We start from the raw sequence: 22,671 nt of genomic DNA, 5'->3' as shown, positions 1-22,671 counted from the left end.
CGAGTGTATGCATAACTGGAAGGAACGGATCTTGTGAGGGCTTCTGGAGTATCATGGTAGTATTTATTCCCGAGATTTTGAGCAAGGTTCTAGATGACGCGGTTTTAAACTCCTTTGGGTGGTTTCTGTTCATGTGTTCTCAAACTACCTACGTCGTAAAGTCAGCTAATGACGTCGTTTGACTACGTTTCTTAGAGGAGGCACTTAAGCGATGTAATGTAGCGCATTTCACTCCAGCATGCGTTATTCACTTTTAGGTACAAAGGAGTTTTCAAAGCATATGAGCGGCAAAAACCCCAATTACGGTTCATTTTCGCTACCGGCTTGCACTTGGCAACCTCCGATCAAGTGTGGCAAGCAAAAAAAGAAGAGTGAAAGCGCCTTGATAGAAGCTCACTACAGGTCTCTGCCTCAGAGAATGTAGACGTTCATTCAATCCGGATTTTGTATGACGCGTTATTAGGGCACCAACAGCACAAAGGAGAAAACGAGCATACGCTGGAGCGATGCTACCACCCTATTTTCTGTTATATATACCCTATTTCCTGTTATATATATATATGTAACAGGAAATGGGGTGGTCGCATCGCTCAAGCGTATGCTCGTTTTCTCCTTTGTGCTGTTGGTGCCCTAATAACGCGTCATACAAAATCCGGATTGAATGAACGTCTACATTCTCTGAGGCAGAGACCTGTAGCGAGCTTCTATGAAGGCGCTTTATATACGCTTTTTATGCAGGCGCTTTTTATTATTTGTTACGCTATATATATATATATATATATATATATATCATTCGGTACGCGCCAATACATTAGTTTTAGACTCACCCTTACGGAATACTTGCCTGCTTTACAAGTTTTGAAATACGGCAAAATAGAAGTAATAGAAGCCAACTGGGACTTGTTACATAATACGTAAGCTTTATTTCCAGCCGCGCATCTTGCACCTACGAAACGAATGATTGATCGCATGGCTGAGTTACGCACAGCGCGCCTCACGGTGTCAAGGAGGACGTTATGCGCTGCAAGTATTGCAATGACCTGTTGAGGTTATCTAAATAGTCGCAAGTAACCTGATTTCGAGATATTAATGCAATCGTAATTACCCTGATAATAATGCTTGCGTTGTAATAATTACTTTTAATTATACCGGGCAGAACATAATAAATTTAATTTATGCAATCAAAATTTGGCTGAAATAGTCCTAAGTGCCCTTGATTCCTGTTGTTGATTTCTCGATCATGCTTTAATTATCATTACACCTAATTAGACTGATTACATTGAGAAGAGGTTTATTGGCGGCTCCTAAGGCAAAAGCGCGGCGACCGGGAACGGCGAGACAGCCCGAAGCACTGTCCAAAAAAGGCGACAGTAATCAACAGCGCGAGCGGGGCCGAGCCGCGCGTTGGCGATGTGTCTGTGCCGCGAGGCGCGTCTTCTTCTTCACAATCTTCCCCCGGACAAAAAGAGCCATCCTGGCGCCTTAAGAATCAGGAGGCAGAGGGTCGTGGTAGGGCTTGAGACGCGAGACGTGGACAATGTCACGTCCACGCCGGCGCAAGTCTTCAGGTGGTGACAGTGGCTCGTTTAGAAAATTCACCGGAGATGTTTGCTCCAAGACTCGGTAAGGCCCTTCGAATTTTGGGACGAGTTTCGAGGAAAGCCCCGGAGTCTGGAAAGGCACAGGCAACCACACAAGAACGCCTGGAGCGTAGGTGGTTTACGGAAGCGTGTCGGTGCGGTTTTCTTTCTGGCGCTGCTGTTGCTCGGCCGTAAAGGAGCGCGCTAGCTGGCGGCATTCTTCGGCCTGTCGGGCGACGTCGGACACAGGTAGACACTCGGAGGCGTCAGAACGGTATGGAAGGAGCGTGTCGATGGTATGCGTAGGCTGGCGGCCATACAGGAGGAAGAAAGATGAAAATCCCGTAGTGGCCTGGATCGCGGTGTTGTACGCGAACGTGATGAATGGAAGGATGCGGTCCCAGTTACCATGATCAGATGCCACGTACACCGACAGCTTGTCACCAAGTGTGCGGTTAAATCGCTCTGTGAGTCCGTTAGTCTGGGGATGGTATGCCGTGCTTGTCCGATGAATAATACGGCATTCCGAGAGCAAACTTTTGACGACTTCGGAGAGGAAGGCGCGACCTCGATCGCTGAGGAGTTCTCGAGGTACGCCGTGTCGAAGCACGAAGCGATGTAGAACGAAAAAGGCTACATCCCGGGCCGTAGCACTTGGTAAAGCAGCAGTTTCGGCGTAGCGTGTCAAGTGGTCAACAGCAACTACGATCCACCGATTGCCGTCTGGAGTCATAGGAAGCGGGCCGTATAGGTCGATGCCGACGCGATCGAAGGGTGTGGTAGGGCACGGGAGCGGCTGCAAGGCACCAGACGGGCGTAAAGGCGGCGATTTGCGGCGTTGACAGTCAAGACAGCACCGAACAAACTTTTGTACAAAATTGTACATGCCGCGCCAGTAGTAGCGGTGGCGAATTCGTTCGTACGTCTTGAAGACTCCGGCGTGGCCACACTGTGGATCGTTGTGGAAAGCGGCACATATTTGTGACCTTAAGCTGCGGGGAATCACCAGAAGCCACCGACGGCCTTCAGGAGAGTAATTGCGTCGGGGGAGCAGCTGGTCACGAATGGCAAAATGAACTGCTTGGCGTCGGAGGGTTCGGGATACAGGGATAGTCGAAGATCCAGAAAGATAGTCGAAAAGAGAAGCGATCCACGGGTCACGACGTTGTGCGGTGGCAAAGGAGTCCATGTCGAGAGATGAGATGGAGTGTGCGGAAGTTGATCCGTAGGCCGAGTCTGGAGGTAAAGGTGAACGAGACAGGGCGTCGGCGTCGGAGTGTGTTCGCCCATTGCGGTATACGACGCGAATATCGTACTCCTGGATGCGTGATGCCCGACGGGCTAGGCGGCCAGTGGGATCTTTCAAGTTGGCAAGCCAACAAAGCGCGTGGTGATCTGTGACCAAGTCGAATGGGCGCCCGTACAGGTATGCTCGGAACTTGCCAAGTGCCCATACTAAGGCCAAGCACTCTTTTTCCGTCACGCTGTAATTGGCCTCAGGCTTCGTCAGCGTGCGACTCGCATAGGCGACTACGTACTCGGGGTAGCCTGGCTTTCGTTGGGCGAGGACGGCGCCGAGACCGACCCCGCTGGCATCTGTGTGTACCTCAGTTGCAGCCGACGGGTCGAAATGGCGAAGAATAGGTGGGGAGGTGAGAAGACGACGCAGCGTAGCGAAGGCGGAGTCACATGCAGGGGACCAGGAGGAGAGGGTGGTCTCACCGCGCAGAAGCTGAGTCAATGGCGCCATGATCGAAGCGAAATTCCGAACAAAGCGCCGGAAATATGAGCATAGGCCCACAAAGCTCCGAAGTTCTTTGATGGTCTGAGGCTTCGGAAACTCAGCGACAGCTCGAAGTTTTGCAGGATCGGGTAGAACGCCGTGCTTGGACACAACGTGGCCTAAAATGGTGAGCTCTCGCGCGGCGAAGCGGCACTTCTTGAGGTTGAGTTGGAGGCCAGCGTTCGTTAGACAGGTCAAAACAAGTCTGAGGCGGAGCAGGTGAGTCGGAAAATCAGGCGAGAAAACCACGACATCGTCGAGGTAACACAGACATATGGACCACTTGAGGCCACGCAGCGTGTTGTCCATGAGTCGTTCAAAGGTGGCAGGGGCGTTACAAAGCCCGAACGGCATTACGTTAAATTCATATAAGCCGTCAGGCGTAATGAATGCGGTTTTCTGGCGATCGGCTGCAGCCACCGGTACCTGCCAGTACCCCGAACGCAAGTCAAGGGACGAGAAGAATTCTGCTCCCTGAAGACTGTCGAGGGCGTCGTCGATGCGCGGCAAAGGATAGACGTCTTTGCGCGTTACCTTATTTAGCCGACGGTAGTCGACGCAAAAGCGAATAGACCCGTCCTTCTTGCGAACTAGAACGACAGGCGATGCCCAGGGACTGTGCGAAGGTTGAATAACGTCACGGCGCAGCATATCTTCGACGTGGGTGGTAATCACACGACGCTCTTCGGCCGAGACGCGGTAGGGTCGTTGACGTAACGGCTGATGTGAACCGGTGTCAATGTAGTGCTGCACTTCCGACGTGCGGCCCAAGTGAGGTTGTGAAACGTCGAATGAACTTCTAAAGTGGTGTAGGAGATCAAGAAGGTCGGCGCGTTCGGCAGGTGTGAGGGTATCGGCGATGGCACTCGAGAAAGCATCCTTGGACGTCTCTTCAAGCGCGGAAATCGAAGACGACTGGCCGGAGTCGACATCAAAAGAGTCTCCGGGGACGTCAACCAAAGACGAAGAGTCGAGGAGTTCCACGATGCCAAGGCATTCACCAACGAGCAATGTAATAGGCGCACAGAGGGGATTGCAAAAGTATATATTGCTACAGCCGCCAGCCACGTCAAGTGTTGCGAAGGGTAGTCGGAGAGATTTACGGCTCATGAAGACGTCGGAAGGTGTGAAGAGCACCGTTGCATCAGTGATGGCATCGCAAGAGACGGGTACGAGAGCGAAGGAGCCAGGTGGAATATCTGTGTCCTCGCGCACGGTAAGTTTAGAAGGGCGGTCACAATCTTCGTGCAAGGGTGCGTCACAAGGGGAAAATTCAACTTCGGCGCATGCGCAGTCGATCACGGCTTTATGACGGGATAAGAAGTCCCATCCGAGGATGACGTCATGCGAGCAGGTGGGAAGAACAATGCACTCGACTATGTAAACAATGCCGTGAAGAAGCACACGTACAGTACAGGCTGCGTGCGGAGTGACGTGCTGAGCGCTTGCCGTACGAAGCGACAGTCCAGAAAGCGGCGTGGTCACCTTGCGCAGCGAACGGCACAGTTTGGCGGCTATCACAGAAATGGCTGCGCCGGTATCCACAAGAGCGAATGCAGGAACACCTTCTACACTAATTTCGACCACGTTAGCAGGACAGGCACGAGGACTTAGACAGTTCGAATGGGGCGCAGTTCTTGCCTCGTGAACTGCGACGTTCAGTTTTCCTGATCAGGTGGTGTGGGTCGCCGACGCATTGGGGAGAGCGAGCGTCGGCGAGGGGATGGCGAGCGACGCGAAGGAAATTCTGGAAGGTCAGCACGAGCATACGGTTGGTGGGAAGGAGTGGCGTATTGGCGAAAGGGCTGGCCGCCGTACTGGAAGGGCCGAGAGGCGTCGCCGAACGCTTGAGGCCGACGTCGGCAATATCGGGCGACGTGTCCAGGAGTGCAGCAAGAATAGCAGATGGGACGATTATCAGGCGTCCTCCAAGAATTAGCTCTCGGTGCGGTCCAAGATGCAGCATGGGCTTCCGGTGGCACCGGTCGGGAATGGGTCGCGAAAGACGCAGGCGGAGGCCTGCGTACTGCCTGCGCGTACGTAAGAGGCGCAGCCACAGGCAGGACTGGCTGCGCATAGGTGGGAGGAGTCGCGACAGGCTGCACTGCCAGAGCAGAGTTGAGATTCGTGGCTGCAGGCGGCTGATGATGTGCGGAAGGGACAACTTGAGCGACCTCTTCGGAGATGAGAGTGCGGAGCGTGTTTGGAAGACGGGAGGTGGGCTCCTGAGTGAAGGGGACTAAAGAAAGTTGGCGGGCAACTTCCTCACGCACGAAGTCCTTGACCCGTTGAAGTAATGAGCATGGGTCGTACATGCTGTCAAGGCTTGCCACCAAGTCGTCGCTGCCCAGAGCACGCCGAGTCGAAGCGCGTTGCTTCCGTAACTCATCATAACTTTGGCATAGGCTGACGACTTCGGACACAGTGCGCGGATTCCTGGCGAGAAGCATCTGGAAAGCGCCGTCATCGATGCCCTTCAGGATATGGTGAATTCGCTCAGCTTCGGGCATTGCCGCGTTGACTCGTTTACACAGGTCCACGACGTCTTCAATGTAGCTCGTGAATGTTTCTGCCGACTGCTGTGCTCGGGCGCGCAAGCGTTGTTCAGCGCGCAGTTTGCGAACAGCGGGTCGGCCGAACACTTCTGTAAAGGTTGTCTTGAAGATTGACCATGTGGGTAAGTCACTTTCGTGGTTGTGAAACCAGAGTTGCGCAACACCAGCCAGATAAAAGATGACGTGGGTTAACTTCGCTGGATCATCCCACTTGTTGTGCGCGCTCACCCGTTCATATGACGCCAACCAGTCTTCTACGTCTTCGTCGTCTGCACCGCTGAAGATCTTGGGGTCGCGTTGTCGTGCAACGCCGGTGCAAGTGACGGACTGTGGCGTCGGCGCCGTTCGGGATGAGCTGTCGGTCATGGCGGGCGATAGCGTTCTTGATCGCAGCTCCAGGGTTACAAGCGACGGGGTTTGAGTCCCAGCCCCTCCACCAATTGAGAAGAAGTTTATTGGCGGCTCCTAAGGCAAAAGCGCGGCGACCGGGAACGGCGAGACAGCCCGAAGCACTGTCCAAAAAAGGCGACAGTAATCAACAGCGCGAGCGGGGCCGAGCCGCGCGTTGGCGATGTGTCTGTGCCGCGAGGCACGTCTTCTTCTTCACAACATTATTAATTACTAATCTTCGCTGGGCTTTCTTACCCTTAATTAGTTTCAGAGAGTCTGATGTAGGCTTAATATTGTCATCGTAATTAGCCTTGCTATGCTTTCTTAGCGTTAATTACTCATAATCATAATCACCCGCCGTGGTCGCTTAGTGGTTATGGTGTTGGGCCGCCAAGCACGAGGTCGCGGGATCGAATCGCGGCCACGGCGGCCGCATTTCGATGGGTGCGAAATGCGAAAACACCCATGTACTTGGATTTAGGTGCACGTTAAAGAACCCCAGGTGGTCCAAATTTCCGGAGTCCCCCTCTACGGCGTGCCTGATAATGAGATCGTAGTTTTAGCATGTAAAACCCCATAAATTTTTAAACATAATCATAAACCTCCGTGGTCATACATAATCACAAGGCGTGCTCATATATACCCCTTATGACCCCATGTATTCCCTATGGAGAGCATCGTGCCACGCGTTACCGACAGATTCCCGCCCTCAATGTTTACGCCTTAAAAGAGTGGAACTTTGGGCCACGCTTCGGCGCACTATCTTACCAGTAACCGCACCATCAGTAAGTGTTATCCCTGTGCGCTGGCGATGTGAAATTCCGCATGTTAGATAAACAGACGCATGGTGCCAGCGGTTATTAGAATAGCGACCGGCTTAAACTTTGTTTCCGGTGGCGGCCGCCGCGTATCACCCATAGCAGGCTTCGAGGCTATCGCGCTCCTGTGTCCCTCTCATACCGCGTACGATGGTACATAGATTTGGCGTTATGAGAAAATGTGTCTGCAATTGTGAGTGTGCCGATCAGTGTATATCGTAACGACCACAAAGACTTTGTGACCGTCATTACTAAGTGATGGTGGGTGATGCGAACAACGCCGTCACCACAAGTTGCCTTAGCACGAAGTTTGCAGCTCCGCTGGGCACCCACCCTCGCAGAGCGGAATAGCCTCGAATTATTTCAGTAGGTGTCCTCGCCTTTTCGAATAATAAATGCCCTTCTGATCCGCCTATATTTTCTGTTATCTGCCTCTAATGTTCGAGGAGTTCGTCTCTAATCCTGTCGCAGTGAACAATACTGTGATGGATGTGCACTGCAAGTGAATCTCTGCTAAGAGATAAGCGCAGAAGAATACCTCATGCTGTTGTGTAACCGCACAAAATGTATAAATATTCCACGCTTACATGCTCTGTATTGTACGTCATATAGCACTCATGTTTTCTTCAGACAAAAACCTCGCAAACGATCTTTTCTTAAATTTGGTGTAAGCCTACAGTTTGTATGTTTTATGAATTTCAAGACAACGCACCATGGCGTAAGCGACAAAAAATATCTGGTCCTGGGTGTACGTTTCCATGCCTTGGATAACGATGAGCTTGTACAGCTCCTCGTACCTTGTCATGAAGACCCGGTAAGCCTGCCAAATAAAGCAAAGCATGAGTGGTCGTGACAGTTACACTTGTTTCATAGTTGTCTGATTTTATTCATACCGTCTTTAGAAATGAAGCGAACATATATATGCTGTCATAAAATCTAGCGATTTCGCCGTGATGCAGGAGCATAAAAAGTTACGACCAAGCAAAAGTCGGTTGCAAAAAGAGCAAGGAAGATGTACTACGGGGACAGGCTGGTGAGAAAAAGAACAGTAACCACTAGCGCTCGGACCCTGTTTACAATTTTATTATCAGAAAGCAACTACGTTCGATCATTCATGACGCACTCGTGAAACGTGTTCATTTCAATGAAAGAAAGCTTGCAGATGAAACCCAATGATCTCTTAGCCAGCGTTGGGGCATATGCTCAAACCAGTAGCATGGAAAATAAACGTGTAAATGGCAGCAGACACTCTAGGTTTACCAATCTTTTCCCACATGCGGTCAAGCAAATAATGCTACCTTTACAGTATGATGTTGGTGCAGGGAACGATGACAATTAGTCTCTATTGCCTTAAGGACCCCCTCACAGGGCTATTGCACAAGGGGTGGGAGTATATCAGTACATAACCTGTATAATACATAATTACCTAAATCTTGAGAGCTCTATGGCAATTTCTAAATCGCCAAGGTACCACCTGCATACAAAGGAGCTTAAATATTCGCACTCAGGTAAACTTGGCTGAGCTCTGTAATTACGCATTGCGAAGTTCTATCCGGTTCTGATGATTTCCCTATCTGTCACAGAGATAGGGACGACAGCAGAAGAGGGGGGGCGGCGGTTTACCTGACCATAAAGAAACATAGAACGCCATTGCTTGTTCCGATGCCTTCGAATCTCGAAATTCTGTGGGTATGCATATCATTGCTCAAATCGAATGCGATGTATGGTGAATGCTAGAAACTACGCGCTAGCTCCAACGGTTCCATTTCCCTATCACACGGTAAAATTACCTTTAGTCGATCGAAATTTACCAAAACCTTAAATGATTTTAATTTTCCGGGCATTGACTGGCAAAACTCGCGAGACCAGTCAAGTGCATCTTGTGAGTTTGTTGATATAACACTTGATTTTCACTTGTGCAACTAACCGCCCAACCAACTTGTATGAAAAACACTTTGGATCTTGTTGTAACGTCCGCCCCCGAAAGCGTTAAGTCTATCACTTTTTCCGATGCGTTGAGTGATAACCGGCTATTACAGTTAACAGTTCCAATGCCTTCATAATCGCATCACCTGAAAACTAGACCAGTATTTAATTATAAAACAGCAAACGTGAGCATTATTAACAACGGTTTGAAAGCTTCGCGTTATCATTCCTGGGAACATTTTCTGAGCAGACAGTCAACAAGACATGGTGCCCGTAAAGAACTGTTTATGAAATTAGCACAAGTACATATAGCAAATTTCATTTTGCGTAAACGCATAAAAACAATGAATCAGGAAAATCTGAGTACTCTAAAGAATGTGAAAAAGCGTCTCTACAGGACTCCGAAAGTTGACGGCACAACTGTATCTTAAATTCAATCCTGATAAAGCCTACTGCAATAGCCTGCGTCAAGCTAAGCATAAGTACTTCTCTTGGGATCTGCATTCCCTGCTTCAAAATAACCTACCCCCCCCCCCCCCAAAAAAAAAAAAATTGGAAAGCGATATCTCCTGCCGAACATTTCGACATTTCTCCTCTGCTTGATCGTTCTGGCTTGCAATTGCAACAGAGCTTAGAACAGAAAGCTTGGCTAGTTCGTAAGATTTCATAATGCAAAGACGGGGTAAGGTGTGCAGACACGGACACAAGAGAAGTGGACAACACGAACACCGACTATAAACTGAAGGAAGCACTGAGGCGAAAAAAGAAGGCAGACACAAAACTCATCTGCGCATGCTCTCAAATGGTAGTACCATGTGTTAATTAGGTACTTGTGCCGGTCTGCGTGAGAGGTAACTGTTAAGGCATTTGATCTCTTCCCTATGTAAGGTAGTCGAAGGCTGACTCACGCACGCTTTCTGCATCTGTCTGTAACAATTACTGGACGACCGCATTTACAAAGAAAGACCGTTCGCACATACCAGCACCAATAAAATTCTACTATCCCTACGTTGGCCCTATAAATATAAAAACCACTGGGGTTGCAGAGTTGATTAGCAATGCCAAGATGGGAACTTCTTCCGCTATGGATGTAATCAACACAGAAGTCTTTAAGATATACATAAGTTCGCTCTAGCGCAATTCTTTCTCGCTTGATTCAACAGTCCCTCTTTGCAGGGGAACTTCCATGGGGCTGGAAGGCCGGCAAAGCTACACCTTTTTTTAAGTCCAGTGATGAGGGCGCTGTTAACAATTACCGTACAATAACACTAACGCGTGTTCCCAGTAAACTGCCAGAAAACATAACCTTTTCAAATGTAGCACATCACTTGAAAATTACCTTCCTTAAGCATCATCATCGTTTTAGAAGACTAATATATGAAACACAGGTAATGGAATTTACTAAGCTGGAAAAGTACGGGAGAGGCCTTTGCACTGCAGTGAGCATAGCCAGGCTGCTGCTGATGATGATGATGATATTCTTAAGTAAGGATACGGGCCAAAAGACAGATTCCATTTTCATTGATTTCACTAAGACTTTCGATCGCATTGCCAAATGCCCTTTCATAGCTAAACTTGAATGCGGAAACATCGATTCCCTCACAATACCTTGTATAAGAAATGTTTGTCATTCCTCAAGCAATCCACTGTCGTCGATAACTACATCTCCAATATTAGCGATGTAACATCTTGTGTACCACAAGGAAGTGGACTCGGACTACTACTTTTTCTCATATATATAAAAGACCTGCAAACGAGAAATAACGTCATGCTTTGGAATGTTCGCAAGTGACTGCGTGATCTGTCGTCAAATCTACTCACCATTCTATCACACCGGTATTCTACGGAATCTTGACGATATTACTAACACGTGCTCTTCTTGGCAAATGAGCCTAAACACTGGTAAATGAAAACTAATAACATTCATCCGCAGAAATACACTTTCCGCTTTCGATTACTCACTGGATAGGATCCCCGTCACACGCACGAACTTATACACGTACCTCGGCATCCTTCTTACGCCTAGCTTGCCATGGTCCGCGCACACCCAAAAAATAACTGCTAAACCTTGCCGTACAATCCGTTATCTTAAATGTAACCTTCATGTCTACTGCTTTCACAAGACAAATCGCCTATCAGACATTCGTAAGACCTCCCAAATTTGCGGCCCCTATTTGGTCACCTCATCAATCTTACTTAATCGCGACTATCCAGTTAGTTCACAAGCGCGCCGCCCGCTTCATTGTCAGAGAATAACAGCGCGACTTCAGCGTAACAGGTATTAGGTTATTTTCTGAATCGCGAGGAACCATAGCTTTGCTTTGCCTGTTTTGCAGAATAATGGATAGCACGTGCCAGTCAACTCCGCCGCTCAGCCTGTCTCGTACATCTTGACGTCTGCATAATCATCGAAGATCACAGCGTGTCTTTGGCCGAATGAATGCTTTCAATTTATCTGCATTGTCACATGTCCTTTAGCCTAAGAATGAACGACGAAATGACATAGTTGGCATTCTTGAAACTGTATCCTTCAAAGAACGCGTGCACAAATTATTACGACACAGGCGTAGCTGACTGGTGCAGGCCCAGGACTTTTTGGTGGAGCTCAGGCAAAGCCTCATTGATATCGTGCTCAGTGGCGCGGCAGAGCGGGGGCACAAAACGCGAGGGCGGCTGCTGTATATGCTGTGGCTGCGCAAAGGCCAGCAATGATAGCTGGTCGGCAATCTCCTCTCAGTCGAACGCCTTCATTTTCTCGAGCAAAGAAGAATGGTCTGAAATTGTAGTCAAACCAGCGATGAGTTCGTAGCACGATCAAGAGCGACGGGTCAACCACCGATGCCGGTGTAACTCTTCATGCCTTTGACACAGTGCGATGTTTTTGGCCACGGAGCGAGGATTCTTGACAAGCGAGATGTTGGCGAGCAAGATACCTTTCAGAACATGACTGATCCGATCAAACTCCGCCATGGTCGAGTTCGCTCTTGCATAACTCCAGAAGGTCTTAAATGTAACTGGTGAATGATTCACCTGGCGGCTGAGAATGCGCCCGCAAACGCTGCTCGGCAGGCAGCTTACGCAGAACGGGGCGACCCTATACGTACATGGACAATCTTGAAGGTGGCCCAAGACGAGAAATCTGCTTCGTGGTTGTTATATTGTAGGCGTTCGACACCAGCCAGGTAGAAAAGAATGTTCAACAAGACTGGCTCGTCCCACTTGTTTTGTACGCTTGCCTTCTCGTATGTGGTGGGCCAGTCCTCCACATCAGGGTCAGCCGTGTCAGTGAAGAAGGCAGGGCCGCGTTAACGAAGTACACCAGGACACGTGGTCGGTGCAGGAAGAACTCTCCGTTGGGAGGTGTCCTGGGGTATGGTAGATGGAAGGGTATGGGACCGAAATTCTAGGGTAGGAAGTTTGAGGGCGCAGTGCCTGCACCCGACGTTAAAGATTTTATTTCATCGGACTAGGCGCGGCGCAGCGGCGAAAGTCTGGGCAGAGCACGGACTTTGAGCGCGAACAGCATTCACGAGCAAAAAGAGCACGACTCACTCTAAAGCACCGGAGAAGACGACCCACCCAATCGTTCCAATCCTTCTATACAATTTGCATATTCATCACAGCTAGCACTCTAATGCGCACCTAAGCTATATCTAGCGAAATTGTGTTGTATATACAGAGAGCAGCTCTTAGGCGCCCGTTCCTGTGGCGAACGTCAGCGTTCCCGCCTAACGGAGCGAACAAACACAGTGAATACAGAAAAAGTTTGCGCGGAGACACGACGACAAGCCGAGAAAAAACAAAGACGAGCGCTAACTCACAACTGAAGTTTATTCCAAACGCATGCACGAATAAATAGAAAAAAATCGACAGAGAACAAAAACAAGGCTATCGTCTTGAACATCAACTAGGCCAACTTCCTGCTCTTATAAACACAACGAAATATGAGAGCCGACGCGACGCGCAGCGGGGGATGACAAAAGTGACGAGAGAGGAGGCGCGAGGAGGAAAGCAGAGAACAGGGTGTAGAGGAACCACGAGGCAGAATTCAGACGGCCTGTGAAGAAGAAGCGCCTCCGTCCAGCAGCATCGCCAACGCTCCGTTCGCTCTGTTAGCCCTGCTGGCCGCTGGTGTCTTTTGAGACAGTGCTTCACGCTGCCTCGCTGTTCCTTGAGCTCGTAGAATCTTTGAAGGACGCTGCTAATAAACGTCTTATGAATTGGTAGCGATTGCTGGAATTCGCGCATCGCTTGCACCTCGGATCTTCGAACCCGAATTCATTGGCCCATAACGACCAAGAGCACAAACCAACCGCCGCCTTCGCCCCAGTACGTCATCTGCACAGGGGTTCTTGCACCGGCCACCGGGATTCGAAGGACTTCAGAGGTACAGATGATACCGACGTGGAGGGCTGCTTTACATGGTACGAACGAGTGAGCGAACTTAATAAGTGCGACGACAACGCGAAGTTGACCAACCGCCTATTTTATCTTTGGCGTTGACCAACTCTGGTTCCATAACCATGAAAACGACATCACCTCATGGTTCACTCTCAAAACATCATTCACTCAAATGTTTGGTCGACCAACCACGCGGTGAAGCTGAGCCGCGCTTACAGGCCGGTGAAAACAATCTGGTGAAACTTCCACGAGCTATATATAAGAAGTCCTCGATCTTTGTAAACGTGTGAGCCATGCCCGAAGCTGATAAATTCAACAAATTCTCAAAGGCATCCATGGCGACGCATTCGAGATGCTCCTAGCCTGGATACCATGCATCGCTTCTCAAGTCATCCCCTTATGTCAGCTACGATGAGTTGCAGAAGCAACGCACCCCAACTCGGCAGCCTCGGTCGATCGCCGACTTGCTATCGAGCCTTGTTGCCATTTCCGAACACTGCACTCCTTCAGCAGATTAAAGACCTCGTGCGCGACGAAGTTGCCCGTCAACTTTGATTGGTTGACGTTCGAACGCTCCGCCCTGTCATTGCCGAAAAGTTTGCTCAACCTGTTCTCGTGTCGTACAACACCTGCACCCTTTGGACGGTCCTCTTACGTATGAGCCAGCAGTTCATCCCGTAGCCGCGCCTTCTTCCTGTGCGCAAGTAGGGCGTAAGCCTCCCCAGCCGCATTTCTCGAACCCGCAACAATATGCTACACTGGCCGCTCCTGCTGCATCTTGGGCCGGGCCGAGAGTAAGCAATCCTTGGGGGACACCTGACAATCGTTCCCGTTTGTTACGCCTGCCGTACTCCAGAGCCCGCCGCTCACTATTGCCGTCGTAGCCAGATAACTTTCAGCGGCGCTGCCTGGCCGTACCAGTAGCAAGCCCATGCGCCTATCAGCCCTGGGTCCCTCCCAGTGGTATGTATGTGCTGACTTTACTGAATTTCCGTCGTGCCGCTCACTATCTCTTCGTCCACGATCGCTTCCCCCAATGCTTCTTTCGCCCGCACCCTCCGAGCAGGAGCACTAAGCGCCGCAGTTCAAGAAGCAAGAACTGTCCCATCTTCGAACTGCCCATGTCATCGCTCCTCTCCTGCTAACATGGTCGAAATAGCTGTCCAAGGTGGTTCAACTATTACGCTTGAGGACACCAGCGCCGCCGTTCCTGTTACAACCGCCGTTCTCAACCGTTTGCTGCGTATGGTGACCACGCTGTTCTCTGGATTGTCGCTTCACGTGGAAAGCGCGCAGCACGTTGCACCTCTCGCAGGCTGTTCTGTCCGTATGCTTAAAAAAAGCGTTGTGTATATTGTCAAGTTTATTCTTTCTGCCTGCTCACGTGACGTCATCCTTAGGTAGGAGTTCATATCCCGTTATATTGCCATATTGGATTGCGCACCAGCAGAAGTTAAATTCTCACCTCTGTTTGAGACACCATTCTACGAAGCTCTTCATCAGCCGCCTAAACTGGTCCTGTGTGAGGACCCCAACATTCCAGATGGCTCTTTGTCACTTGTCCTAGTCTTGTGCGTTGGCGTCACCGATGCTACGGTCTTCTTTGTACTTTATGAGTCCCAAAGCTGTTCCACTGTCTTTTGCAACTCTTGACATCACCATCGGCCTCAGCAATGTTTATTTGTACGATCCCCTTGCTGGCGTCTCTTACGTTGCTTTTCCGCGAATGTCTCGGCTGCGTGCAAATCGTTGACTCTGTTCTTTTTTCCATGCTAGATATATTTGCTCCAATGACCTGCATGCCTTCTAAGCACATAAAGAGTCGTCGAGTGCTCTGTTCTCGAATTTCCTTACCACTACACTAACTCCTGCCGAACACTCCGAGGTTCTTCAGCTTTTACACCACTTCTGAAATTCTGTCGATGTTTGTCATCCACAACTGGGCCGAACGTCAAAAGTGCAGCAGTATAATGATACTTATTTACACCAGCCTTTGGGTCAAAGTCTGTACAGCGTGTTGGCCGGAGAGTGTAGCGTCATTAACGACCGACTTGAGGATATGCTAAGCTGGCGCTAACCTTCGCTTACCTTCGCTTACCTTCGTTACCTTCGTTACCTGCTTACCTTCGTTAATCAACCATTACACAGTTCCTTGGCGTCTTTTATCGTTTTCGTTCGCAAGAAGGGCGGGTCTATTCACTTTTGGGTTGACTACGTAGATTAAATGAGGTAACGTGCAAAGGCGTCTATCTTTCGTCACGCGTCGACGGCGCCCACTACATCCTCCAAGGAGCGAAATTCTTTTTGTCCCTAGACGCGTTCTATCTACAGAGAGGTTCCGATGGCTGAAGCCAATTGCCAGAGAACTTCATTTATTACACCTGACTGCCTATACAAATTCAGCGTGATGCCCTTTGGATTTTGCAACGCACCTGCCACGTTTGAACGACTCATGGACACTACGCTGCGTGGTCTCAAGTGTCCCAAGTGTTATGTGTCTATGTTACCTCGACTATGTTGCAGTTTGTGTCTCCTGATTTTCAGACCAACGAACAGCGTCTTAGACATGTCTTGACGTTTCGAATGAACGCTGGCCTGCAACTGAACCTGAAAAAGTGCCTCTTCTGCGCGAGGGAGCTAACCATTTTAGGCCACACTGTATCAAGCACGGCGTTGCACCCGATCATGCGAAACTTCGTGCAGTCGCTAAGTTCCCGAAACCTAATAACATCAAAAAACTTCACACCGACGTGTGTGTAGGGTAGTTAGGGGCCCTGTAACGTAAAACTATTCCAATATGCTGATGTCAAATTTGCGTAGCGGCCGATGCCAGCATCGGGCGGTCACCCGCAGGGTTGTCTAACAGACCAATCAAATGCTTTCCTCGTTCATATGAGGTCACTTTTGCTTGCTTGAACAACAAATAACAATGCCTACACTGAGTCACTTGTCTTATCTAATTGGTTCACATGAGGCGAGGAGCACGCTCAAATGGAGAGGGATTCGATGGGGCCGAGTCACCGCACTGAAAATCGATAACCGGATGAAGAGGTTAGTGCCGGAGTGGGCGATTGGTCCGCTTTCCTTTACATAACTTGCGGTGGCACGTCGACAGTCGCGGCGGCATGCAACGGAAGCTTAACGATGGTGCTAAAACTAACCCTCAGCAAAGAAGAGTTGGCAGAACGAGGTGGTAAACGTGCCGAAAGTTCTGGAAAACGTTACACGGCTACGCAAAAGTTCTTACACGCAAATAAACCCATGCTCTCCGGCAGGGACGAGTAGCCAGTACCGGAGCGATCGGCGGCAGCCATCTTGTATTCCTTTCGGAACGGAGCAGCCTGCGGCTATTCAGAAGAAAATTCAGGTTTGTTCGGCATATTAATGCATCTTTAACGCGTGCACGTCACTTTAACGCGGTGAGTTTTTGCGGTTTTGTGACGTCGCGTGATAGGCAGGTGAAAGTGGGTGTAGCGCGAAAGCTTTTGACCAATAGCCGAAGGCTAATGGCAGAAAAGCGTCGAATCAGAAATAACTAGTTTTGTTTTGTTCGATCAAATTGTGCATAATCAGTGTGTACACGTCATATCAAACGGGGAGCTATCGCGGTTTTCATGACGTCGGGTGACGGACAGGTGAAGTGGGGGTGGTCCAAAAAAGTTTTTGACCAATCGCGGTGGGCTGATCGCAGAAGTGGAATAGAAAAGTTTGGAATAGGGGCGCTATAACGTAAAACTATTCCAAACTTTTCTATTCCAATTCTGCTATCAGCCTTCCGCGATTGGTCAAAAACTTTTTTCAACCAACCCCCCACTTCACCTGTCCGTCACGCGACGTCATGAAAACCGCAATACCTCCCCATCTGATATGATGTGTACACACTGATTATGCATGATATGACCGAAAAAAGAAAAACAGTTATTTCTGATTCGACCCCTTTTCGCCATTAGCCCTCGGCTATTGGTAAAAAGTTTTCGGGCTGCCCCCACTTCACCTGCCTGTCACGCGACGTCACAACCGCACAATCTCACCACGTCAAAGTGACGTGTACGCGATAAAGACGCATTAATATGCCCAACAAAACTGAATTTTTTTCGGAATAGCCATAGGCTGCCCCGTTCCGAAAGGAATAAAAGATGGCTGCCGCCGATCGCTGAAACGCTGGCTACTCGCACCAGCCGGAGAGCATAGGTGTATTTGCGTATAATAAGTCTTCTTGCGTGACCGTGTAACGTTTTCAAGCACTTTCGGCACGCTTACTACCTCATTCTGCCGACTCTTTTTTGCTGAGGGTCATTTTGCTGAGTTTTAGCGTCATTATTAAGCTTCTGCAGCATGCCGCCGCGATTTTCAACCAGCCACCACAAGCTAAGTAAGGGAAAGCCGACCAATCGCAGACGCCGGCACCACCCTCTTCATCCGGTTATCGATTTTCAGTGCACTGGCTCTGCCCCAATGAATCCCTCTCCAATTGAGCGTTCTCCTCGCCTCTTATCAGCCAATTAGATACGACAAGCCGCTCAGTGTAGGCAATGTTATTCGTTTCTCAAGCAAACAAAACAGACCTCCTATGAACGAGGAGAGCGTTTGATTTGTCTGTTAAGACAACCCTGCGGGTGACCGCCCGGTGCTTGCGTCGGTGGTTACGCAAATTTGACGGCAGGAAATTGGAATAGAAACATATTGGAATAGTTTTACGTTACAGGGCCCCAGGTCTTTTCAAGCAGTTTGAACAAATATTTTTCCAGGTGCCCCGCAACATTGCTGAAAAGAAAGTCAATTCGCATCAATTCAGTTCCAAATTTTTCAAAAGAGAGAATCATGAGCTACATCCAAAATGTTCTGCTTCTGATTACATCCCGTAGTCATGGTCGACCCCGTAGTCATGGTCGCTGGATGCAAAGGGTAATATCGCATTTTGGTCGGGATCGCTTTGTCACCACGTCTCGTGTTCATGCGCTATACATAGACGAGGTTTTCAACTTCCCATCCCTCGAGGACTTCGCACTCGCTCAGGTCACGGGAGTCTGCTTCACATATCACGCATCGCGCGTTATTCACGGATCCGTGTGCTGCAACAGCCACCGGGATATACCCAAATGTCACCGAACCGGTTACGTTTTGGTATTGTTCGTACATCTAGCAAGAGGTCTTTGCTGGCCATATTTCTGACACTATTGCCCGTACTTAGAGCGTCCTTCAAATATTTTGCAACAGTGTGAGAGATGGCGCAGGGTGATTTTACAACGGAACTGTATATGACAAAGTTCTGGAAAAAATGGCGTGCGTCTTCGAGCCCTGTAGATCGAGAATTTCTCTCCATAAGTGGACTGATTCCAAAAATAGTAAAATAGTGGGCCGACCCGCGGCGGTGGAGGGAAGCATCCTTTAAGCACTCCGCCACTTTGCGAAAAATATGTTCAATATTTTTACGATGGGGTGCATTTATTTAAAGATGAATTGATGAAGAGGGGCCGGGCCGTCACCGAGCCGATGCAAAGACAAGCGCACTTCGTTTTCCTCTTCTTCCTTTCTCCTTGTAGCTTTAGCGTAACACTCCTCCCTTCACAGACGAAGCGCGCTCGGCGTGTAACTGTTACGTCCACTCAGCGTCACGGGGATGACAGCATTTCAGGCGGGCGACGTGAACTAGCTGCGTCTTCTGAGACCGGTGGCCATTGGAAACGAGACGAGCAATTGGATAGGTCACAACACTTAAGCGATGGTGATGATGAAAGGCCCGGTGTAACGAGCCGGAACCTTCTGGCACCGGCCGCGCTTGCGAAGTGGCGTACAAATTCATACTATGTCCCCTTTGTCGTAGGACACATTCTTATGGGGAGAATCGTAGCTGATTTTGGAGCGGTCCTGGGATGCCAGCGTACGGAGCTGAGCAATGCGACGTGCTTCCTCAGCGCGGCAGAGTCTGCGCAATATAAGAGTCCGCATGAGGAGTAAAAGGCACAATGGTGTCAAGGAAGCTGCGGGGTGGTCTGACATAAAGAAGATAGAAAGGACTGTAGCCGGTAGTTTCATGCTTTGCGGTGTTGTAGGCGCCCGTGATAAAAGGCAAGATATCATCTGAATTTTTGTGCCTGGAATCGACGTGCATCGAAGGCATGTTGGTCAAAGTTCTGCTAGTGCGCTTGACGAGACTATTTGTTTGCAGGTGAGACGGGGTCGCGTGGCGCAACTGGCAAACACAGATACGCAACAGCTCTTCGACTACGTCGGCCACGAACTCACAATAACACGAGGGGGTCCATGACGCAGTAAAACGGAGGACAGTAGGAAGCTCGAAACATCAAGAGCCGTGGCCGTTGGTATCGCTGCGGTTTCAGCATAACGCGTCAGATGGTCGACGCACATTAAAATAAAGGAGGTGATGGTTGCGCCACAGGGTGAAAAAGGCCGACCAGAGAAGTATTAGGGCGCTTGAATTGCTGGCACTTGTTACGACTGGCCGCATACTTTTCTATATCCCGTCGAATACAAGTCCAGTAAAGTCTGCACTGAATGCGGTGGTATGTTCTCGTGCAACCTAGGTGCCCAGTGGTCGAGTAGTCGTACATAGCACGGATCACGTGGGTTCTAAATTTTTTAAGGACCACTAAGAGAAGTCGGGCGCCATCAGCCGCATAATTGGGCTTTCAGAGCAGGCCACCTTGGATGACAAAGTCATTTTGACCTGTTGGTTGAGCAGCTGAGGCGAAGAGCGCTTCCAGGCTGCGGTCGTCACGCCACTGTTCCCGGAAAGTGGCCAGGTCGGGAAAAAGAATGTCGTCGATGGCGGCCAGAAAGTCATCGAAATTGTCAGCGTCACATGCACTTGGTGGTAGAGGGAGCCTCGAACGACAGTCGGCGTCCGTATGATGTCGGCCACTGTTGTAACGGACTGCAAAGTCAAATTCCCGCAAACGTGGCCCCCATCGAGCAATGAGGCCAGACGGGTCGCGGAGACAAACCAAACAACATAGTGAATGGTGATCAGTAACGATCGTGAATCGGCGCCCATAGAGATATGGGCGGAATTTCTGGACTGCAAAGACGACAGCGAGACACTCTTGCTCAGTGACGGTGTAATTCTGTTCGGCTTCGCTCAACGAACGGCTGGCATAGGCAATGGCATGCTCGGCGTCACCAAAACGCTGTATGAGGACGGCGCCGACGCCGATTCCACTCGCGTCGGTGTGCGATTCTGTTGTGGCAGAGGGATCAAACTGTCGAAGTTATTTACGTTGGCCAGACGGCCGAACTTCGGTGTGATACGCCGAGCTTTCCAGGCTTCAAATGTACGGCAGTGCCGAATGACGTCACTTACGGTGTGAAGACTGTCTTTTCCGATAAGGAACTGGTACACGACATCGGCGATCCTTTATAAAGATGACAAACTTTGTCCTGCTCTGTCATCTGAGGGTCCAGGACCTTGCACAACTTCAGCACTTCCTCGATGTACGTCGTGTAGGTTTCGCCGAGAACTTGGGCTCGCTGCATTAAGGTTTGCTCTGCACGATTCTTTTTAGCTGCTGGATCTCCGAAGCACTTCCTGATTTCGTCTACGAACTTTTCCCACGTCGTCATGCGTTCTTCGTGGTCTTCAAGCCATACAGGTGCGGTTCCCTCGAGGAAGAAGACAACGTTGTTAAGCTGGGCAGTGGCATTCCAGCCATTGAACCGACTTGCGCATTGGTAAAAGCTGAGCCATGCATCCACGTCTTCCCCGACTTTTCCGCGAAGGTTCGTGGTTCGATGTAGGGCTGCCATGGGTAGCTGGAAGAAGGTGGCCGGATGTCGCCGTCGAAAGCCATCTGTAGTGGTAAACCGGCAATTCGTCGACTTCGGCGAAGCTCCACGAATCGCGCTTCTGCAGCCGGTACGGCGTTATTCTCCGGGGGCGCCGTTGTTTTGCCCAGCACGTCCACCAAATTCGTTACGATGGAATGGATTTATTTAAAGATGAATTGATGAAAAGGGACCGCGCCGACACCGAGCCGCTGCAATGACAAGCGCACTTCATTCTCCTCTTTTCCGTTCTCCGTGTAGCTTCAGCGTAACAATATCTTAGGTCCAAAAGCAACGCGTATCAGATATTAAACTCACATGAACAGATGGTAAACTTTGACCCTCATCGGCCATGCCTACGTTCGCACCGCCTTCTGTTTGTCGGTTTTGCATACACTTGCGTATCCTCGTTCTTTTCCTTCCGCTCTCCCGTGGTGGCAGTCCTATAAGCATGCTGCCCTCTAGGGCCAGGAGGTGGAAATAAATGTGAACCGTCCACGTGGCCCCGATCCCGCAGTCTTGGGAGGTCTCACCTGAACAACAGCCATATTTAATGTCGAGTATGTGCAGAACCAGTGTTAACGCCATACCGTTAAGGGCCCCGTGTCGCAGACTACCGGCGTCAGCGTCCAGTGTCCAGCGTCCAACGGTGTTTCGAGAAAAATTTTTTCGTGTCACCCATACCTAAGGCCACCATTTGCTGCAAGAAATTTATTGAACTAATTGTGTTTCTCAGGCTCAAAAAAGTAGAAAAATTACAAAGTTCGACTTACACAGAAGCTACAGATATGAAAGCGTCGAATTGTAATTTGAATATACGAGAAAGCATTATTCTGAAACGCGAAATATCGAACTAACCGCTTTAATAGCGTTTCTTCAATCTATAGACCGGCCACGGCGTCCGCCATTTACGCGGGCCGGCACGTGAATATTTCAAACTCCATCAGTGCTTAGGAATGGGCACCCCTATTCCATTCGAATTGCATTCCAGGGAATTGGAACTTGCCGCAATTCCATTCCTTTAAGTTCCCCCGAATGAAAAAAACCCTCCCCATTCCCACTCCAGGAATGGCCGGGCAGTTCAGTTCCATTCCTGTAATTCCTCAACATAGGAAAGGTATCTTGGCAGTTTTATGGAGTTACCTATGAACGCTACACAAAAGTGATATCGTCAGACGCGTTAAGAACTGCAAAAATATGGAAAACACGTTACCAAGGTCGAGGGATAGTAGCTTGGTGACATATCTCGTGCAGTACAACTACGCTACTAATTCCCATAGGGGCAGTGCTGCCACTACCTATAGTATTTGAAATGGTCAGCATGTTCTAACGGCTTGCGATGATTTAATATTGCTAGGCTTAAATGTCGTAATGCTAAAATGATCTCGCGGTTTTTAAATGCTGCAATAAAGGTCGCGAGCAGTGGAAGCTGCAAA

At 49.6% G+C, this 22,671-nt stretch overlaps 1 pseudogene; it reads right to left on the bottom strand.

The window, feature by feature from the left end:
- Nucleotides 1-22,671, bottom strand: part of LOC142575027 (uncharacterized) — a 98,151-nt pseudogene that overhangs the window by 14,891 nt on the left and 60,589 nt on the right.

The sequence above is a fragment of the Dermacentor variabilis genome, chromosome 3 (genome assembly GCF_050947875.1).
Source record: "Dermacentor variabilis isolate Ectoservices chromosome 3, ASM5094787v1, whole genome shotgun sequence".
In the NCBI taxonomy this organism is placed as follows: Eukaryota; Metazoa; Arthropoda; class Arachnida; order Ixodida; family Ixodidae; genus Dermacentor; species Dermacentor variabilis.
Note: the sequence above shows the minus strand (reverse complement) of the source record. Positions and strands in the feature narration are given on the sequence as shown.